The following is a 24,047-nucleotide window of genomic DNA, read 5'->3' as shown; positions in this document are numbered from 1 at the left end:
TATGAATGTTCAGTGAATGGAGGGATTTGAACAGGTATATGAATGTTCAGTGAATGGAGGGATTTGAACAGGTATATGAATGTTCAGTGAATGGAGGGATTTGAAGAAGTATATGAATGTTCAGTGAATGGAGGGATTTGAACAGGTATATGAATGTTCAGTGAATGGAGGGATTTGAATAAGTATATGAATGTTCAGTGAATGGAGAGATTTGAACAGGTATATGAATGTTCAGTGAATGGAGGGATTTGAACAGGTATATGAATGTTCAGTGAATGGAGGGATTTGAATAAGTATATGAATGTTCAGTGAATGGAGGGATTTGAACAGGTATATGAATGTTCAGTGAATGGAGGGATTTGAACAGGTATATGAATGTTCAGTGAATGGAGGGATTTGAAGAAGTATATGAATGTTCAGTGAATGGAGGGATTTGAAAAGGTATATGAATGTTCAGTGAATGGAGGGATTTGAATAAGTATATGAATGTTCAGTGAATGGAGGGATTTGAATAAGTATATGAATGTTCAGTGAATGGAGGGATTTGAACAGGTATATGAATGTTCAGCGAATGGAGGGATTTGAATAAGTATATGAATGTTCAGTGAATGGAGGGATTTGAACAGGTATATGAATGTTCAGTGAATGGAGGGATTTGAACAGGTATATGAATGTTCAGTGAATGGAGGGATTTGAATAAGTATATGAATGTTCAGTGAATGGAGGGATTTGAATAAGTATATGAATGTTCAGTGAATGGAGGGATTTGAATAAGTATATGAATGTTCAGTAAATGGAGTGATTTGAACAGGTATATGAATGTTCAGTGAATGGAGGGATTTGAACAGGAATATGAATGGTCAGTGAATGGAGAGATTTGAAGAGGTATATGAATGTTCAGTGAATGGAGGGAATTGAACAGGTATATGAATGTTCAGTGAATGGAGCGATTTAAATAAGTATATGAATGTTCAGTAAATGGAGGGATTTGAACAGGTATATGAATGTTCAGTGAATGGAGGGTTTTGAACAGGTATATGAATGTTCAGTGAATGGAGGGATTTGAATAAGTATATGAATGTTCAGTGAATGGAGGGATTTGAACAGGTATATGAATGTTCAGTGAATGGAGGGATTTGAACAGGTAAATGAATGTTCAGTGAATGGAGGGATTTGAATAAGTATATGAATGTTCAGTGAATGGAGGGATTTGAACAGGTATATGAATGTTCAGTGAATGGAGGGATTTGAATAAGTATATGATTGTTCAGTGAATGGAGGGATTTGAATAAGTATATGAATGTTCAGTAAATGGAGTGATTTGAACAGGTATATGAATGTTCAGTGAATGGAGGGATTTGAACAGGTATATGAATGGTCAGTGAATGGAGAGATTTGAAGAGGTATATGAATGTTCAGTGAATGGAGGGAATTGAACAGGTATATGAATGTTCAGTGAATGGAGCGATTTAAATAAGTATATGAATGTTCAGTAAATGGAGGGATTTGAACAGGTATATGAATGTTCAGTGAATGGAGGGTTTTGAACAGGTATATGAATGTTCAGTGAATGGAGGGATTTGAATAAGTATATGAATGTTCAGTGAATGGAGGGATTTCAACAGGTATATGAATGTTCAGTGAATGGAGGGATTTGAACAGGTAAATGAATGTTCAGTGAATGGAGGGATTTGAATAAGTATATGAATGTTCAGTGAATGGAGGGATTTGAACAGGTATATGAATGTTCAGTGAATGGAGGGATTTGAATAAGTATATGATTGTTCAGTGAATGGAGGGATTTGAATAAGTATATGAATGTTCAGTGAATGGAGAGATTTGAACTGGTATATGAATGTTCAGTGAATGGAGGGTTTTGAACAGGTATATGAATGTTCAGTGAATGGAGAGATTTGAAGAGGTATATTAATGTTCAGTGAATGGAGGGATTTGAACAGGTATATGAATCTTCATTGAATGGAGGGATTTGAACAGGTATATGAATGTTCAGTGAATGGAGGGATTTGTACAGGTATATGAATGTTCAGTGAATGGAGGGAATTGAACAGGTATATGAATGTTCAGTGAATGGAGCGATTTAAATAAGTATATGAATGTTCAGTGAATGGAGGGATTTGTATAAGTATATGAATGTTTAGTGAATGGAGGGATTTGAACAGGTAATTGAATGTTCAGTGAATGGAGGGATTTGAACAGGTCTATGAATGTTCAGTGAATGGAGGGATTTCAATAAGTATATGAATGTTCAGTGAATGGAGGGTTTTGAACAGGTATATGAATGTTCAGTGAATGGAGGGATTTGAATAAGCATATGAATGTTCAGTGAATGGAGGGATTTGAACAGGTATATGAATGTTCAGTGAATGGAGGGATTTGAACAGGTATATGAATGTTCAGTGAATGGAGGGATTTGAAGAAGTATATGAATGTTCAGTGAATGGAGGGATTTGAACAGGTATATGAATGTTCAGTGAATGGAGGGATTTGAATAAGTATATGAATGTTCAGTGAATGGAGGGATTTGAATAATTATAAGAATGTTCAGTGAATGGAGGGTTTTGAACAGGTATATGAATGTTCAGTGAATGGAGGGATTTGAGTAAGTATATGAATGTTCAGTGAATGGAGGGATTTGAATAAGTATATGAATGTTCAGTGAATGGAGGGATTTGAACAGGTATATGAATGTTCAGTGAATGGAGGGATTTGAAGAAGTATATGAATGTTCAGTGAATGGAGGGATTTGAACAGGTATATGAATGTTCAGTGAATGGAGGGATTTGAATAAGTATATGAACGTTCAGTGAATGGAGGGATTTGAATAATTATATGAATGTTCAGTGAATGGAGTGATTTGAACAGGTATATGAATGTTCAGTGAATGGAGGGTTTTGAACAGGTATATGAATGTTCAGTGAATGGAGAGATTTGAACAGGTATATGAATGTTCAGTGAATGGAGGGATTTGAATAAGTATATGAATGTTCAGTGAATGGAGGGATTTGAACAGGTATATGAATGTTCAGTGAATGGAGGGATTTGAAGAAGTATATGAATGTTCAGTAAATGGAGGGATTTGAACAGGTATATGAATGTTCAGTGAATGGAGGGATTTGAATAAGTATATGAATGTTCAGTGAATGGAGGGATTTGAATAATTATATGAATGTTCAGTGAATGGAGTGATTTGAACAGGTATATGAATGTTCAGTGAATGGAGGGTTTTGAACAGGTATATGAATGTTCAGTGAATGGAGAGATTTGAACAGGTATATGAATGTTCAGTGAATGGAGGGATTTGAATAAGTATATGAATGTTCAGTGAATGGAGGGATTTGAACAGGTATATGAATGTTCAGTGAATGGAGGGATTTGAACAGGTATATGAATGTTCAGTGAATGGAGGGATTTGAATAAGTATATGAATGTTCAGTGAATGGAGGGATTTGAACAGGTATATGAATGTTCAGTGAATGGAGGGATTTGAATAAGTATATGAATGTTCAGTGAATGGAGGGATTTGAACAGGTATATGAATGTTCAGTGAATGGAGGGATTTGAACAGGTATATGAATGTTCAGTGAATGGAGGGATTTGAATAAGTATATGAATCTTCTGTGAATGGAGGGATTTGAACAGGTATATGAATGTTCAGTGAATGGAGGGCTATGAAGTAGTATATGAATGTTCAGTGAATTGTGGGATTTGAATAAGTATATGAATGTTGAGTGAATGGAGGCATTTGAATAAGTATATGAATGTTTAGTGAATGGAGGGATTTGAACAGGTAAATGAATGTTCAGTGAATGGAGAGATTTGAATAAATATGTGAATGTTCAGTGAATGGAGGGATTTGAACAGGTATATGAATGTTCAGTGAATGGAGGGATTTGAACAGGTCTATGAATGTTCAGTGAATGGAGGGATTTGAATAAGTATATGAATGTTCAGTGAATGGTGGGATTTGAACAGGTATATGAATGTTCAGCGAATGGAGGGATTTGAATAAGTATATGAATGTTCAGTGAATGGAGGGATTTGAACAGGTATATGAATGTTCAGTGAATGGAGGGATTTGAACAGGTATATGAATGTTCAGTGAATGGAGGGATTTGAATAAGTATATGAATGTTCAGTGAATGGAGGGATTTGAATAAGTATATGAATCTTCTGTGAATGGAGGGATTTGAACAGGTATATGAATGTTCAGTGAATGGAGGGCTATGAAGTAGTATATGAATGTTCAGTGAATTGTGGGATTTGAATAAGTATATGAATCTTCTGTGAATGGAGGGTTTTGAACAGGTATATGAATGTTCAGTGAATGGAGAGATTTGAACAGGTATATGAATGTTCAGTGAATGGAGGGATTTGAATAAGTATATGAATGTTCAGTGAATGGAGGGATTTGAACAGGTATATGAATGTTCAGTGAATGGAGGGATTTGAAGAAGTATATGAATGTTCAGTAAATGGAGGGATTTGAACAGGTATATGAATGTTCAGTGAATGGAGGGATTTGAATAAGTATATGAATGTTCAGTGAATGGAGGGATTTGAATAATTATATGAATGTTCAGTGAATGGAGTGATTTGAACAGGTATATGAATGTTCAGTGAATGGAGGGTTTTGAACAGGTATATGAATGTTCAGTGAATGGAGAGATTTGAACAGGTATATGAATGTTCAGTGAATGGAGGGATTTGAATAAGTATATGAATGTTCAGTGAATGGAGGGATTTGAACAGGTATATGAATGTTCAGTGAATGGAGGGATTTGAACAGGTATATGAATGTTCAGTGAATGGAGGGATTTGAATAAGTATATGAATGTTCAGTGAATGGAGGGATTTGAACAGGTATATGAATGTTCAGTGAATGGAGGGATTTGAATAAGTATATGAATGTTCAGTGAATGGAGGGATTTGAACAGGTATATGAATGTTCAGTGAATGGAGGGATTTGAACAGGTATATGAATGTTCAGTGAATGGAGGGATTTGAATAAGTATATGAATCTTCTGTGAATGGAGGGATTTGAACAGGTATATGAATGTTCAGTGAATGGAGGGCTATGAAGTAGTATATGAATGTTCAGTGAATTGTGGGATTTGAATAAGTATATGAATGTTGAGTGAATGGAGGCATTTGAATAAGTATATGAATGTTTAGTGAATGGAGGGATTTGAACAGGTAAATGAATGTTCAGTGAATGGAGCGATTTAAATAAGTATATGAATGTTCAGTAAATGGAGGGATTTGAACAGGTATTTGAATGTTCAGTGAATGGAGGGTTTTGAACAGGTATATGAATGTTCAGTGAATGGAGGGATTTGAATAAGTATATGAATGTTCAGTGAATGGAGGGATTTGAACAGGTATATGAATGTTCAGTGAATGGAGGGATTTGAACAGGTAAATGAATGTTCAGTGAATGGAGGGATTTGAACAGGTATATGAATGTTCAGTGAATGGAGGGATTTGAATAAGTATATGATTGTTCAGTGAATGGAGGGATTTGAATAAGTATATGAATGTTCAGTAAATGGAGTGATTTGAACAGGTATATGAATGTTCAGTGAATGGAGGGATTTGAACAGGTATATGAATGGTCAGTGAATGGAGAGATTTGAAGAGGTATATGAATGTTCAGTGAATGGAGGGAATTGAACAGGTATATGAATGTTCGGTGAATGGAGCGATTTAAATAAGTATATGAATGTTCAGTAAATGGAGGGATTTGAACAGGTATATGAATGTTCAGTGAATGGAGGGTTTTGAACAGGTATATGAATGTTCAGTGAATGGAGGGATTTGAATAAGTATATGAATGTTCAGTGAATGGAGGGATTTGAACAGGTATATGAATGTTCAGTGAATGGAGGGATTTGAACAGGTAAATGAATGTTCAGTGAATGGAGGGATTTGAATAAGTATATGAATGTTCAGTGAATGGAGGGATTTGAACAGGTATATGAATGTTCAGTGAATGGAGGGATTTGAATAAGTATATGATTGTTCAGTGAATGGAGGGATTTGAATAAGTATATGAATGTTCAGTGAATGGAGAGATTTGAACAGGTATATGAATGTTCAGTGAATGGAGGGTTTTGAACAGGTATATGAATGTTCAGTGAATGGAGAGATTTGAAGAGGTATATTAATGTTCAGTGAATGGAGGGATTTGAACAGGTATATGAATCTTCAGTGAATGGAGGGATTTGAACAGGTATATGAATGTTCAGTGAATGGAGGGATTTGTACAGGTATATGAATGTTCAGTGAATGGAGGGAATTGAACAGGTATATGAATGTTCAGTGAATGGAGCGATTTAAATAAGTATATGAATGTTCAGTGAATGGAGGGATTTGAACAGGTAATTGAATGTTCAGTGAATGGAGGGATTTGAACAGGTCTATGAATGTTCAGTGAATGGAGGGATTTCAATAAGTATATGAATGTTCAGTGAATGGAGGGTTTTGAACAGGTATATGAATGTTCAGTGAATGGAGGGATTTGAATAAGCATATGAATGTTCAGTGAATGGAGGGATTTGAACAGGTATATGAATGTTCAGTGAATGGAGGGATTTGAACAGGTAAATGAATGTTCAGTGAATGGAGGGATTTGAATAAGTATATGAATGTTCAGTGAATGGAGGGATTTGAACAGGTATATGAATGTTCAGTGAATGGAGGGATTTGAATAAGTATATGATTGTTCAGTGAATGGAGGGATTTGAATAAGTATATGAATGTTCAGTGAATGGAGAGATTTGAACTGGTATATGAATGTTCAGTGAATGGAGGGTTTTGAACAGGTATATGAATGTTCAGTGAATGGAGAGATTTGAAGAGGTATATTAATGTTCAGTGAATGGAGGGATTTGAACAGGTATATGAATCTTCATTGAATGGAGGGATTTGAACAGGTATATGAATGTTCAGTGAATGGAGGGATTTGTACAGGTATATGAATGTTCAGTGAATGGAGGGAATTGAACAGGTATATGAATGTTCAGTGAATGGAGCGATTTAAATAAGTATATGAATGTTCAGTGAATGGAGGGATTTGTATAAGTATATGAATGTTTAGTGAATGGAGGGATTTGAACAGGTAATTGAATGTTCAGTGAATGGAGGGATTTGAACAGGTCTATGAATGTTCAGTGAATGGAGGGATTTCAATAAGTATATGAATGTTCAGTGAATGGAGGGTTTTGAACAGGTATATGAATGTTCAGTGAATGGAGGGATTTGAATAAGCATATGAATGTTCAGTGAATGGAGGGATTTGAACAGGTATATGAATGTTCAGTGAATGGAGGGATTTGAACAGGTATATGAATGTTCAGTGAATGGAGGGATTTGAAGAAGTATATGAATGTTCAGTGAATGGAGGGATTTGAACAGGTATATGAATGTTCAGTGAATGGAGGGATTTGAATAAGTATATGAATGTTCAGTGAATGGAGGGATTTGAATAATTATAAGAATGTTCAGTGAATGGAGGGTTTTGAACAGGTATATGAATGTTCAGTGAATGGAGGGATTTGAGTAAGTATATGAATGTTCAGTGAATGGAGGGATTTGAATAAGTATATGAATGTTCAGTGAATGGAGGGATTTGAACAGGTATATGAATGTTCAGTGAATGGAGGGATTTGAAGAAGTATATGAATGTTCAGTGAATGGAGGGATTTGAACAGGTATATGAATGTTCAGTGAATGGAGGGATTTGAATAAGTATATGAACGTTCAGTGAATGGAGGGATTTGAATAATTATATGAATGTTCAGTGAATGGAGTGATTTGAACAGGTATATGAATGTTCAGTGAATGGAGGGTTTTGAACAGGTATATGAATGTTCAGTGAATGGAGAGATTTGAACAGGTATATGAATGTTCAGTGAATGGAGGGATTTGAATAAGTATATGAATGTTCAGTGAATGGAGGGATTTGAACAGGTATATGAATGTTCAGTGAATGGAGGGATTTGAAGAAGTATATGAATGTTCAGTAAATGGAGGGATTTGAACAGGTATATGAATGTTCAGTGAATGGAGGGATTTGAATAAGTATATGAATGTTCAGTGAATGGAGGGATTTGAATAATTATATGAATGTTCAGTGAATGGAGTGATTTGAACAGGTATATGAATGTTCAGTGAATGGAGGGTTTTGAACAGGTATATGAATGTTCAGTGAATGGAGAGATTTGAACAGGTATATGAATGTTCAGTGAATGGAGGGATTTGAATAAGTATATGAATGTTCAGTGAATGGAGGGATTTGAACAGGTATATGAATGTTCAGTGAATGGAGGGATTTGAACAGGTATATGAATGTTCAGTGAATGGAGGGATTTGAATAAGTATATGAATGTTCAGTGAATGGAGGGATTTGAACAGGTATATGAATGTTCAGTGAATGGAGGGATTTGAATAAGTATATGAATGTTCAGTGAATGGAGGGATTTGAACAGGTATATGAATGTTCAGTGAATGGAGGGATTTGAACAGGTATATGAATGTTCAGTGAATGGAGGGATTTGAATAAGTATATGAATCTTCTGTGAATGGAGGGATTTGAACAGGTATATGAATGTTCAGTGAATGGAGGGCTATGAAGTAGTATATGAATGTTCAGTGAATTGTGGGATTTGAATAAGTATATGAATGTTGAGTGAATGGAGGCATTTGAATAAGTATATGAATGTTTAGTGAATGGAGGGATTTGAACAGGTAAATGAATGTTCAGTGAATGGAGCGATTTAAATAAGTATATGAATGTTCAGTAAATGGAGGGATTTGAACAGGTATTTGAATGTTCAGTGAATGGAGGGTTTTGAACAGGTATATGAATGTTCAGTGAATGGAGGGATTTGAATAAGTATATGAATGTTCAGTGAATGGAGGGATTTGAACAGGTATATGAATGTTCAGTGAATGGAGGGATTTGAACAGGTAAATGAATGTTCAGTGAATGGAGGGATTTGAACAGGTATATGAATGTTCAGTGAATGGAGGGATTTGAATAAGTATATGATTGTTCAGTGAATGGAGGGATTTGAATAAGTATATGAATGTTCAGTAAATGGAGTGATTTGAACAGGTATATGAATGTTCAGTGAATGGAGGGATTTGAACAGGTATATGAATGGTCAGTGAATGGAGAGATTTGAAGAGGTATATGAATGTTCAGTGAATGGAGGGAATTGAACAGGTATATGAATGTTCGGTGAATGGAGCGATTTAAATAAGTATATGAATGTTCAGTAAATGGAGGGATTTGAACAGGTATATGAATGTTCAGTGAATGGAGGGTTTTGAACAGGTATATGAATGTTCAGTGAATGGAGGGATTTGAATAAGTATATGAATGTTCAGTGAATGGAGGGATTTGAACAGGTATATGAATGTTCAGTGAATGGAGGGATTTGAACAGGTAAATGAATGTTCAGTGAATGGAGGGATTTGAATAAGTATATGAATGTTCAGTGAATGGAGGGATTTGAACAGGTATATGAATGTTCAGTGAATGGAGGGATTTGAATAAGTATATGATTGTTCAGTGAATGGAGGGATTTGAATAAGTATATGAATGTTCAGTGAATGGAGAGATTTGAACAGGTATATGAATGTTCAGTGAATGGAGGGTTTTGAACAGGTATATGAATGTTCAGTGAATGGAGAGATTTGAAGAGGTATATTAATGTTCAGTGAATGGAGGGATTTGAACAGGTATATGAATCTTCAGTGAATGGAGGGATTTGAACAGGTATATGAATGTTCAGTGAATGGAGGGATTTGTACAGGTATATGAATGTTCAGTGAATGGAGGGAATTGAACAGGTATATGAATGTTCAGTGAATGGAGCGATTTAAATAAGTATATGAATGTTCAGTGAATGGAGGGATTTGAACAGGTAATTGAATGTTCAGTGAATGGAGGGATTTGAACAGGTCTATGAATGTTCAGTGAATGGAGGGATTTCAATAAGTATATGAATGTTCAGTGAATGGAGGGTTTTGAACAGGTATATGAATGTTCAGTGAATGGAGGGATTTGAATAAGCATATGAATGTTCAGTGAATGGAGGGATTTGAACAGGTATATGAATGTTCAGTGAATGGAGGGATTTGAACAGGTAAATGAATGTTCAGTGAATGGAGGGATTTGAATAAGTATATGAATGTTCAGTGAATGGAGGGTTTTGAACAGGTATATGAATGTTCAGTGAATGGAGGGATTTGAACAGGTATATGAATGTTCAGTGAATGGAGGGATTTGAATAAGTATATGAATCTTCTGTGAATGGAGGGTTTTGAACAGGTATATGAATGTTCAGTGAATGGAGAGATTTGAACAGGTATATGAATGTTCAGTGAATGGAGGGATTTGAATAAGTATATGAATGTTCAGTGAATGGAGGGATTTGAACAGGTATATGAATGTTCAGTGAATGGAGGGATTTGAAGAAGTATATGAATGTTCAGTAAATGGAGGGATTTGAACAGGTATATGAATGTTCAGTGAATGGAGGGCTATGAAGTAGTATATGAATGTTCAGTGAATTGTGGGATTTGAATAAGTATATGAATGTTGAGTGAATGGAGGCATTTGAATAAGTATATGAATGTTTAGTGAATGGAGGGATTTGAACAGGTAAATGAATGTTCAGTGAATGGAGCGATTTAAATAAGTATATGAATGTTCAGTAAATGGAGGGATTTGAACAGGTATTTGAATGTTCAGTGAATGGAGGGTTTTGAACAGGTATATGAATGTTCAGTGAATGGAGGGATTTGAATAAGTATATGAATGTTCAGTGAATGGAGGGATTTGAACAGGTATATGAATGTTCAGTGAATGGAGGGATTTGAACAGGTAAATGAATGTTCAGTGAATGGAGGGATTTGAATAAGTATATGAATGTTCAGTGAATGGAGGGTTTTGAACAGGTATATGAATGTTCAGTGAATGGAGGGATTTGAACAGGTATATGAATGTTCAGTGAATGGAGGGATTTGAATAAGTATATGAATCTTCTGTGAATGGAGGGTTTTGAACAGGTATATGAATGTTCAGTGAATGGAGAGATTTGAATAAGTATATGAATGTTCAGTGAATGGAGGGATTTGAACAGGTATATGAATGTTCAGTGAATGGAGGGATTTGAACAGGTATATGAATGTTCAGTGAATGGAGGGATTTGAATAAGTATATGAATGTTCAGTGAATGGAGGGATTTGAACAGGTATATGAATGTTCAGTGAATGGAGGGATTTGAATAAGTATATGAATGTTCAGTGAATGGAGGGATTTGAACAGGTATATGAATGTTCAGTGAATGGAGGGATTTGAACAGGTATATGAATGTTCAGTGAATGGAGGGATTTGAATAAGTATATGAATCTTCTGTGAATGGAGGGATTTGAACAGGTATATGAATGTTCAGTGAATGGAGGGCTATGAAGTAGTATATGAATGTTCAGTGAATTGTGGGATTTGAATAAGTATATGAATGTTGAGTGAATGGAGGCATTTGAATAAGTATATGAATGTTTAGTGAATGGAGGGATTTGAACAGGTAAATGAATGTTCAGTGAATGGAGCGATTTAAATAAGTATATGAATGTTCAGTAAATGGAGGGATTTGAACAGGTATTTGAATGTTCAGTGAATGGAGGGATTTGAACAGGTATATGAATGTTCAGTGAATGGAGAGATTTGAACAGGTATATGAATGTTCAGTGAATGGAGGGATTTGAATAAGTATATGAATGTTCAGTGAATGGAGGGATTTGAACAGGTATATGAATGTTCAGTGAATGGAGGGATTTGAAGAAGTATATGAATGTTCAGTAAATGGAGGGATTTGAACAGGTATATGAATGTTCAGTGAATGGAGGGATTTGAATAAGTATATGAATGTTCAGTGAATGGAGGGATTTGAATAATTATATGAATGTTCAGTGAATGGAGTGATTTGAACAGGTATATGAATGTTCAGTGAATGGAGGGTTTTGAACAGGTATATGAATGTTCAGTGAATGGAGAGATTTGAACAGGTATATGAATGTTCAGTGAATGGAGGGATTTGAATAAGTATATGAATGTTCAGTGAATGGAGGGATTTGAACAGGTATATGAATGTTCAGTGAATGGAGGGATTTGAACAGGTATATGAATGTTCAGTGAATGGAGGGATTTGAATAAGTATATGAATGTTCAGTGAATGGAGGGATTTGAACAGGTATATGAATGTTCAGTGAATGGAGGGATTTGAATAAGTATATGAATGTTCAGTGAATGGAGGGATTTGAACAGGTATATGAATGTTCAGTGAATGGAGGGATTTGAACAGGTATATGAATGTTCAGTGAATGGAGGGATTTGAATAAGTATATGAATCTTCTGTGAATGGAGGGATTTGAACAGGTATATGAATGTTCAGTGAATGGAGGGCTATGAAGTAGTATATGAATGTTCAGTGAATTGTGGGATTTGAATAAGTATATGAATGTTGAGTGAATGGAGGCATTTGAATAAGTATATGAATGTTTAGTGAATGGAGGGATTTGAACAGGTAAATGAATGTTCAGTGAATGGAGCGATTTAAATAAGTATATGAATGTTCAGTAAATGGAGGGATTTGAACAGGTATTTGAATGTTCAGTGAATGGAGGGTTTTGAACAGGTATATGAATGTTCAGTGAATGGAGGGATTTGAATAAGTATATGAATGTTCAGTGAATGGAGGGATTTGAACAGGTATATGAATGTTCAGTGAATGGAGGGATTTGAACAGGTAAATGAATGTTCAGTGAATGGAGGGATTTGAACAGGTATATGAATGTTCAGTGAATGGAGGGATTTGAATAAGTATATGATTGTTCAGTGAATGGAGGGATTTGAATAAGTATATGAATGTTCAGTAAATGGAGTGATTTGAACAGGTATATGAATGTTCAGTGAATGGAGGGATTTGAACAGGTATATGAATGGTCAGTGAATGGAGAGATTTGAAGAGGTATATGAATGTTCAGTGAATGGAGGGAATTGAACAGGTATATGAATGTTCAGTGAATGGAGCGATTTAAATAAGTATATGAATGTTCAGTAAATGGAGGGATTTGAACAGGTATATGAATGTTCAGTGAATGGAGGGTTTTGAACAGGTATATGAATGTTCAGTGAATGGAGGGATTTGAATAAGTATATGAATGTTCAGTGAATGGAGGGATTTGAACAGGTATATGAATGTTCAGTGAATGGAGGGATTTGAACAGGTAAATGAATGTTCAGTGAATGGAGGGATTTGAATAAGTATATGAATGTTCAGTGAATGGAGGGATTTGAATAAGTATATGAATGTTCAGTGAATGGAGGGATTTGAACAGGTATATGAATGTTCAGTGAATGGAGGGATTTGAACAGGTAAATGAATGTTCAGTGAATGGAGTGATTTGAACAGGTATATGAATGTTCAGTGAATGGAGGGTTTTGAACAGGTATATGAATGTTCAGTGAATGGAGAGATTTGAACAGGTATATGAATGTTCAGTGAATGGAGGGATTTGAATAAGTATATGAATGTTCAGTGAATGGAGGGATTTGAACAGGTATATGAATGTTCAGTGAATGGAGGGATTTGAACAGGTATATGAATGTTCAGTGAATGGAGGGATTTGAATAAGTATATGAATGTTCAGTGAATGGAGGGATTTGAACAGGTATATGAATGTTCAGTGAATGGAGGGATTTGAATAAGTATATGAATGTTCAGTGAATGGAGGGATTTGAACAGGTATATGAATGTTCAGTGAATGGAGGGATTTGAACAGGTATATGAATGTTCAGTGAATGGAGGGATTTGAATAAGTATATGAATCTTCAGTGAATGGAGGGATTTGAACAGGTATATGAATGTTCAGTGAATGGAGGGCTATGAAGTAGTATATGAATGTTCAGTGAATTGTGGGATTTGAATAAGTATATGAATGTTGAGTGAATGGAGGCATTTGAATAAGTATATGAATGTTTAGTGAATGGAGGGATTTGAACAGGTAAATGAATGTTCAGTGAATGGAGAGATTTGAATAAATATGTGAATGTTCAGTGAATGGAGGGATTTGAACAGGTATATGAATGTTCAGTGAATGGAGGGATTTGAACAGGTCTATGAATGTTCAGTGAATGGAGGGATTTGAATAAGTATATGAATGTTCAGTGAATGGAGGGATTTGAACAGGTATATGAATGTTCAGCGAATGGAGGGATTTGAATAAGTATATGAATGTTCAGTGAATGGAGGGATCTGAACAGGTATATGAATGTTCAGTGAATGGAGGGATTTGAACAGGTATATGAATGTTCAGTGAATGGAGGGATTTGAATAAGTATATGAATGTTCAGTGAATGGAGGGATTTGAATAAGTATATGAATGTTCAGTGAATGGAGGGATTTGAATAAGTATATGAATGTTCAGTAAATGGAGTGATTTGAACAGGTATATGAATGTTCAGTGAATGGAGGGATTTGAACAGGTATATGAATGGTCAGTGAATGGAGAGATTTGAAGAGGTATATGAATGTTCAGTGAATGGAGGGAATTGAACAGGTATATGAATGTTCAGTGAATGGAGCGATTTAAATAAGTATATGAATGTTCAGTAAATGGAGGGATTTGAACAGGTATATGAATGTTCAGTGAATGGAGGGTTTTGAACAGGTATATGAATGTTCAGTGAATGGAGGGATTTGAATAAGTATATGAATGTTCAGTGAATGGAGGGATTTGAACAGGTATATGAATGTTCAGTGAATGGAGGGATTTGAACAGGTAAATGAATGTTCAGTGAATGGAGGGATTTGAATAAGTATATGAATGTTCAGTGAATGGAGGGATTTGAACAGGTATATGAATGTTCAGTGAATGGAGGGATTTGAATAAGTATATGATTGTTCAGTGAATGGAGGGATTTGAATAAGTATATGAATGTTCAGTGAATGGAGAGATTTGAACAGGTATATGAATGTTCAGTGAATGGAGGGTTTTGAACAGGTATATGAATGTTCAGTGAATGGAGAGATTTGAAGAGGTATATTAATGTTCAGTGAATGGAGGGATTTGAACAGGTATATGAATCTTCAGTGAATGGAGGGATTTGAACAGGTATATGAATGTTCAGTGAATGGAGGGATTTGAACAGGTATATGAATGTTCAGTGAGTGGAGGGATTTGAATAAGTATATGAATGTTCAGTGAATGGAGGGACTTGAACAGGTATATGACTGTTCAGTGAATGGAGGGATTTGAACAGGTATATGAATGGTCAGCGAATGGAGGGATTTGAATAAGTATATGAATGTTCAGTGAATGGAGGGATTTGAATAAGTATATGAATGTTCAGTGAATGGAGTGAGTTGAACAGGTATATGAATGTTCAGTGAATGGAGGGATTTGAACAGGTATATGAATGTTCAGTGAATGGAGGGATTTGAGTAAGTATATGAATGTTCAGTGAATGGAGGGATTTGAAGAAGTATATGAATGTTCAGTGAATGGAGTGATTTGAACAGGTATATGAATGTTCAGTGAATGGAGGGTTTTGAACAGGTATATGAATGTTCAGTGAATGGAGAGATTTGAACAGGTATATGAATGTTCAGTGAATGGAGGGAATTGAACAGGTATATGAATGTTCAGTGAATGGAGCGATTTAAATAAGTATATGAATGTTCAGTGAATGGAGGGATTTGTATAAGTATATGAATGTTTAGTGAATGGAGGGATTTGAACAGGTAATTGAATGTTCAGTGAATGGAGGGATTTGAACAGGTCTATGAATGTTCAGTGAATGGAGGGATTTGAATAAGTATATGAATGTTCAGTGAATGGAGGGATTTGAACAGGTATATGAGTGTTCAGTGAATGGAGAGATTTGAATAAGTATATGAATGTTCAGTGAATGGAGGGATTTGAACAGGTATATGAATGTTCAGTGAATGGAGGGATTTGAACAGGTATATGAATGTTCAGTGAATGGAGGGATTTGAAGAAGTATATGAATGTTCAGTGAATGGAGGGATTTGAACAGGTATATGAATGTTCAGTGAATGGAGGGATTTGAATAAGTATATGAATGTTCAGTGAATGGAGGGATTTGAATAAGTATATGAATGTTCAGTGAATGGAGTGATTTGAACAGGTATATGAATGTTCAGTGAATGGAGGGTTTTGAACAGGTATATGAATGTTCAGTGAATGGAGAGATTTGAACAGGTATATGAATGTTCAGTGAATGGAGGGATTTGAATAAGTATATGAATGTTCAGTGAATGGAGGGATTTGAAGAAGTATATGAATGTTCAGTGAATGGAGGGATTTGAACAGGTATATGAATGTTCAGTGAATGGAGGGATTTGAATAAGTATATGAACGTTCAGTGAATGGAGGGTTTTGAACAGGTATATGAATGTTCAGTGAATGGAGAGATTTGAAGAGGTATATTAATGTTCAGTGAATGGAGGGATTTGAACAGGTATATGAATCTTCAGTGAATGGAGGGATTTGAACAGGTATATGAATGTTCAGTGAATGGAGGGATTTGTACAGGTATATGAATGTTCAGTGAATGGAGGGAATTGAACAGGTATATGAATGTTCAGTGAATGGAGCGATTTAAATAAGTATATGAATGTTCAGTGAATGGAGGGATTTGTATAAGTATATGAATGTTTAGTGAATGGAGGGATTTGAACAGGTAATTGAATGTTCAGTGAATGGAGGGATTTGAACAGGTCTATGAATGTTCAGTGAATGGAGGGATTTCAATAAGTATATGAATGTTCAGTGAATGGAGGGTTTTGAACAGGTATATGAATGTTCAGTGAATGGAGGGATTTGAATAAGCATATGAATGTTCAGTGAATGGAGGGATTTGAACAGGTATATGAATGTTCAGTGAATGGAGGGATTTGAACAGGTATATGAATGTTCAGTGAATGGAGGGATTTGAAGAAGTATATGAATGTTCAGTGAATGGAGGGATTTGAACAGGTATATGAATGTTCAGTGAATGGAGGGATTTGAATAAGTATATGAATGTTCAGTGAATGGAGGGATTTGAATAATTATAAGAATGTTCAGTGAATGGAGGGTTTTGAACAGGTATATGAATGTTCAGTGAATGGAGGGATTTGAGTAAGTATATGAATGTTCAGTGAATGGAGGGATTTGAATAAGTATATGAATGTTCAGTGAATGGAGGGATTTGAACAGGTATATGAATGTTCAGTGAATGGAGGGATTTGAAGAAGTATATGAATGTTCAGTGAATGGAGGGATTTGAACAGGTATATGAATGTTCAGTGAATGGAGGGATTTGAATAAGTATATGAACGTTCAGTGAATGGAGGGATTTGAATAATTATATGAATGTTCAGTGAATGGAGTGATTTGAACAGGTATATGAATGTTCAGTGAATGGAGGGTTTTGAACAGGTATATGAATGTTCAGTGAATGGAGAGATTTGAACAGGTATATGAATGTTCAGTGAATGGAGGGATTTGAATAAGTATATGAATGTTCAGTGAATGGAGGGATTTGAACAGGTATATGAATGTTCAGTGAATGGAGGGATTTGAACAGGTATATGAATGTTCAGTGAATGGAGGGATTTGAATAAGTATATGAATGTTCAGTGAATGGAGGGATTTGAACAGGTATATGAATGTTCAGTGAATGGAGGGATTTGAATAAGTATATGAATGTTCAGTGAATGGAGGGATTTGAACAGGTATATGAATGTTCAGTGAATGGAGGGATTTGAACAGGTATATGAATGTTCAGTGAATGGAGGGATTTGAATAAGTATATGAATCTTCAGTGAATGGAGGGATTTGAACAGGTATATGAATGTTCAGTGAATGGAGGGCTATGAAGTAGTATATGAATGTTCAGTGAATTGTGGGATTTGAATAAGTATATGAATGTTGAGTGAATGGAGGCATTTGAATAAGTATATGAATGTTTAGTGAATGGAGGGATTTGAACAGGTAAATGAATGTTCAGTGAATGGAGAGATTTGAATAAATATGTGAATGTTCAGTGAATGGAGGGATTTGAACAGGTATATGAATGTTCAGTGAATGGAGGGATTTGAACAGGTCTATGAATGTTCAGTGAATGGAGGGATTTGAATAAGTATATGAATGTTCAGTGAATGGAGGGATTTGAACAGGTATATGAATGTTCAGCGAATGGAGGGATTTGAATAAGTATATGAATGTTCAGTGAATGGAGGGATCTGAACAGGTATATGAATGTTCAGTGAATGGAGGGATTTGAACAGGTATATGAATGTTCAGTGAATGGAGGGATTTGAATAAGTATATGAATGTTCAGTGAATGGAGGGATTTGAATAAGTATATGAATGTTCAGTGAATGGAGGGATTTGAATAAGTATATGAATGTTCAGTAAATGGAGTGATTTGAACAGGTATATGAATGTTCAGTGAATGGAGGGATTTGAACAGGTATATGAATGGTCAGTGAATGGAGAGATTTGAAGAGGTATATGAATGTTCAGTGAATGGAGGGTTTTGAACAGGTATATGAATGTTCAGTGAATGGAGCGATTTGAATAAGTATATGAATGTTCAGTGAATGGAGAGATTTGAACAGGTATATGAATGTTCAGTGAATGGAGGGTTTTGAACAGGTATATGAATGTTCAGTGAATGGAGGGATTTGAACAGGTATATGAATGTTCAGTGAATGGAGAGATTTGAACAGGTATATGAATGTTCAGTGAATGGAGGGATTTGAATAAGTATATGAATGTTCAGTGAATGGAGGGATTTGAACAGGTATATGAATGTTCAGTGAATGGAGGGATTTGAACAGGTATATGAATGTTCAGTGAATGGAGGGATTTGAATAAGTATATGAATGTTCAGTGAATGGAGGGATTTGAACAGGTATATGAATGTTCAGTGAATGGAGGGATTTGAATAAGTATATGAATGTTCAGTGAATGGAGGGATTTGAACAGGTATATGAATGTTCAGTGAATGGAGGGATTTGAACAGGTATATGAATGTTCAGTGAATGGAGGGATTTGAATAAGTATATGAATCTTCAGTGAATGGAGGGATTTGAACAGGTATATGAATGTTCAGTGAATGGAGGGCTATGAAGTAGTATATGAATGTTCAGTGAATTGTGGGATTTGAATAAGTATATGAATGTTGAGTGAATGGAGGCATTTGAATAAGTATATGAATGTTTAGTGAATGGAGGGATTTGAACAGGTAAATGAATGTTCAGTGAATGGAGAGATTTGAATAAATATGTGAATGTTCAGTGAATGGAGGGATTTGAACAGGTATATGAATGTTCAGTGAATGGAGGGATTTGAACAGGTCTATGAATGTTCAGTGAATGGAGGGATTTGAATAAGTATATGAATGTTCAGTGAATGGAGGGATTTGAACAGGTATATGAATGTTCAGCGAATGGAGGGATTTGAATAAGTATATGAATGTTCAGTGAATGGAGGGATCTGAACAGGTATATGAATGTTCAGTGAATGGAGGGATTTGAACAGGTATATGAATGTTCAGTGAATGGAGGGATTTGAATAAGTATATGAATGTTCAGTGAATGGAGGGATTTGAATAAGTATATGAATGTTCAGTGAATGGAGGGATTTGAATAAGTATATGAATGTTCAGTAAATGGAGTGATTTGAACAGGTATATGAATGTTCAGTGAATGGAGGGATTTGAACAGGTATATGAATGGTCAGTGAATGGAGAGATTTGAAGAGGTATATGAATGTTCAGTGAATGGAGGGTTTTGAACAGGTATATGAATGTTCAGTGAATGGAGCGATTTGAATAAGTATATGAATGTTCAGTGAATGGAGAGATTTGAACAGGTATATGAATGTTCAGTGAATGGAGGGTTTTGAACAGGTATATGAATGTTCAGTGAATGGAGAGATTTGAAGAGGTATATTAATGTTCAGTGAATGGAGGGATTTGAACAGGTATATGAATCTTCAGTGAATGGAGGGATTTGAACAGGTATATGAATGTTCAGTGAATGGAGGGATTTGAACAGGTATATGAATGTTCAGTGAGTGGAGGGATTTGAATAAGTATATGAATGTTCAGTGAATGGAGGGACTTGAACAGGTATATGACTGTTCAGTGAATGGAGGGATTTGAACAGGTATATGAATGGTCAGCGAATGGAGGGATTTGAATAAGTATATGAATGTTCAGTGAATGGAGGGATTTGAATAAGTATATGAATGTTCAGTGAATGGAGTGAGTTGAACAGGTATATGAATGTTCAGTGAATGGAGGGATTTGAACAGGTATATGAATGTTCAGTGAATGGAGGGATTTGAGTAAGTATATGAATGTTCAGTGAATGGAGGGATTTGAATAAGTATATGAATGTTCAGTGAATGGAGTGATTTGAACAGGTATATGAATGTTCAGTGAATGGAGGGTTTTGAACAGGTATATGAATGTTCAGTGAATGGAGAGATTTGAACAGGTATATGAATGTTCAGTGAATGGAGGGAATTGAACAGGTATATGAATGTTCAGTGAATGGAGCGATTTAAATAAGTATATGAATGTTCAGTGAATGGAGGGATTTGTATAAGTATATGAATGTTTAGTGAATGGAGGGATTTGAACAGGTAATTGAATGTTCAGTGAATGGAGGGATTTGAACAGGTCTATGAATGTTCAGTGAATGGAGGGATTTGAATAAGTATATGAATGTTCAGTGAATGGAGGGATTTGAACAGGTATATGAGTGTTCAGTGAATGGAGAGATTTGAATAAGTATATGAATGTTCAGTGAATGGAGGGATTTGAACAGGTATATGAATGTTCAGTGAATGGAGGGATTTGAACAGGTATATGAATGTTCAGTGAATGGAGGGATTTGAAGAAGTATATGAATGTTCAGTGAATGGAGGGATTTGAACAGGTATATGAATGTTCAGTGAATGGAGGGATTTGAATAAGTATATGAATGTTCAGTGAATGGAGGGATTTGAATAAGTATATGAATGTTCAGTGAATGGAGTGATTTGAACAGGTATATGAATGTTCAGTGAATGGAGGGTTTTGAACAGGTATATGAATGTTCAGTGAATGGAGAGATTTGAACAGGTATATGAATGTTCAGTGAATGGAGGGATTTGAATAAGTATATGAATGTTCAGTGAATGGAGGGATTTGAAGAAGTATATGAATGTTCAGTGAATGGAGGGATTTGAACATTTATATGAATGTTCAGTGAATGGAGGGATTTGAATAAGTATATGAACGTTCAGTGAATGGAGGGATTTGAATAATTATATGAATGTTCAGTGAATGGAGTGATTTGAACAGGTATATGAATGTTCAGTGAATGGAGGGTTTTGAACAGGTATATGAATGTTCAGTGAATGGAGAGATTTGAACAGGTATATGAATGTTCAGTGAATGGAGGGATTTGAATAAGTACATGAATGTTCAGTGAATGGAGGGATTTGAACAGGTATATGAATGTTCAGTGAATGGAGGGATTTGAACAGGTATATGAATGTTCAGTGAATGGAGGGATTTGAATAAGTATATGAATGTTCAGTGAATGGAGGGATTTGAACAGGTATATGAATGTTCAGTGAATGGAGGGATTTGAATAAGTATATGAATGTTCAGTGAATGGAGGGATTTGAACAGGTATATGAATGTTCAGTGAATGGAGGGATTTGAACAGGTATATGAATGTTCAGTGAATGGAGGGATTTGAATAAGTATATGAATCTTCAGTGAATGGAGGGATTTGAACAGGTATATGAATGTTCAGTGAATGGAGGGCTATGAAGTAGTATATGAATGTTCAGTGAATTGTGGGATTTGAATAAGTATATGAATGTTGAGTGAATGGAGGCATTTGAATAAGTATATGAATGTTTAGTGAATGGAGGGATTTGAACAGGTAAATGAATGTTCAGTGAATGGAGAGATTTGAATAAATATGTGAATGTTCAGTGAATGGAGGGATTTGAACAGGTATATGAATGTTCAGTGAATGGAGGGATTTGAACAGGTCTATGAATGTTCAGTGAATGGAGGGATTTGAATAAGTATATGAATGTTCAGTGAATGGAGGGATTTGAACAGGTATATGAATGTTCAGCGAATGGAGGGATTTGAATAAGTATATGAATGTTCAGTGAATGGAGGGATCTGAACAGGTATATGAATGTTCAGTGAATGGAGGGATTTGAACAGGTATATGAATGTTCAGTGAATGGAGGGATTTGAATAAGTATATGAATGTTCAGTGAATGGAGGGATTTGAATAAGTATATGAATGTTCAGTGAATGGAGGGATTTGAATAAGTCTATGAATGTTCAGTAAATGGAGTGATTTGAACAGGTATATGAATGTTCAGTGAATGGAGGGATTTGAACAGGTATATGAATGGTCAGTGAATGGAGAGATTTGAAGAGGTATATGAATGTTCAGTGAATGGAGGGAATTGAACAGGTATATGAATGTTCAGTGAATGGAGCGATTTAAATAAGTATATGAATGTTCAGTAAATGGAGGGATTTGAACAGGTATATGAATGTTCAGTGAATGGAGGGTTTTGAACAGGTATATGAATGTTCAGTGAATGGAGGGATTTGAATAAGTATATGAATGTTCAGTGAATGGAGGGATTTGAACAGGTATATGAATGTTCAGTGAATGGAGGGATTTGAACAGGTAAATGAATGTTCAGTGAATGGAGGGATTTGAATAAGTATATGAATGTTCAGTGAATGGAGGGATTTGAACAGGTATATGAATGTTCAGTGAATGGAGGGATTTGAATAAGTATATGATTGTTCAGTGAATGGAGGGATTTGAATAAGTATATGAATGTTCAGTGAATGGAGAGATTTGAACAGGTATATGAATGTTCAGTGAATGGAGGGTTTTGAACAGGTATATGAATGTTCAGCGAATGGAGAGATTTGAAGAGGTATATTAATGTTCAGTGAATGGAGGGATTTGAACAGGTATATGAATCTTCAGTGAATGGAGGGATTTGAACAGGTATATGAATGTTCAGTGAATGGAGGGATTTGAACAGGTATATGAATGTTCAGTGAGTGGAGGGATTTGAATAAGTATATGAATGTTCAGTGAATGGAGGGACTTGAACAGGTATATGACTGTTCAGTGAATGGAGGGATTTGAACAGGTATATGAATGGTCAGCGAATGGAGGGATTTGAATAAGTATATGAATGTTCAGTGAATGGAGGGATTTGAATAAGTATATGAATGTTCAGTGAATGGAGTGAGTTGAACAGGTATATGAATGTTCAGTGAATGGAGGGATTTGAATAAGTATATGAATGTTCAGTGAATGGAGTGATTTGAACAGGTATATGAATGTTCAGTGAATGGAGGGTTTTGAACAGGTATATGAATGTTCAGTGAATGGAGAGATTTGAACAGGTATATGAATGTTCAGTGAATGGAGGGAATTGAACAGGTATATGAATGTTCAGTGAATGGAGCGATTTAAATAAGTATATGAATGTTCAGTGAATGGAGGGATTTGTATAAGTATATGAATGTTTAGTGAATGGAGGGATTTGAACAGGTAATTGAATGTTCAGTGAATGGAGGGATTTGAACAGGTCTATGAATGTTCAGTGAATGGAGGGATTTGAATAAGTATATGAATGTTCAGTGAATGGAGGGATTTGAACAGGTATATGAGTGTTCAGTGAATGGAGAGATTTGAATAAGTATATGAATGTTCAGTGAATGGAGGGATTTGAACAGGTATATGAATGTTCAGTGAATGGAGGGATTTGAACAGGTATATGAATGTTCAGTGAATGGAGGGATTTGAAGAAGTATATGAATGTTCAGTGAATGGAGGGATTTGAACAGGTATATGAATGTTCAGTGAATGGAGGGATTTGAATAA

Source organism: Hemitrygon akajei, chromosome 10, assembly GCF_048418815.1.
Source record: "Hemitrygon akajei chromosome 10, sHemAka1.3, whole genome shotgun sequence".
NCBI lineage: Eukaryota > Metazoa > Chordata > Chondrichthyes > Myliobatiformes > Dasyatidae > Hemitrygon > Hemitrygon akajei.
Note: the sequence above shows the minus strand (reverse complement) of the source record.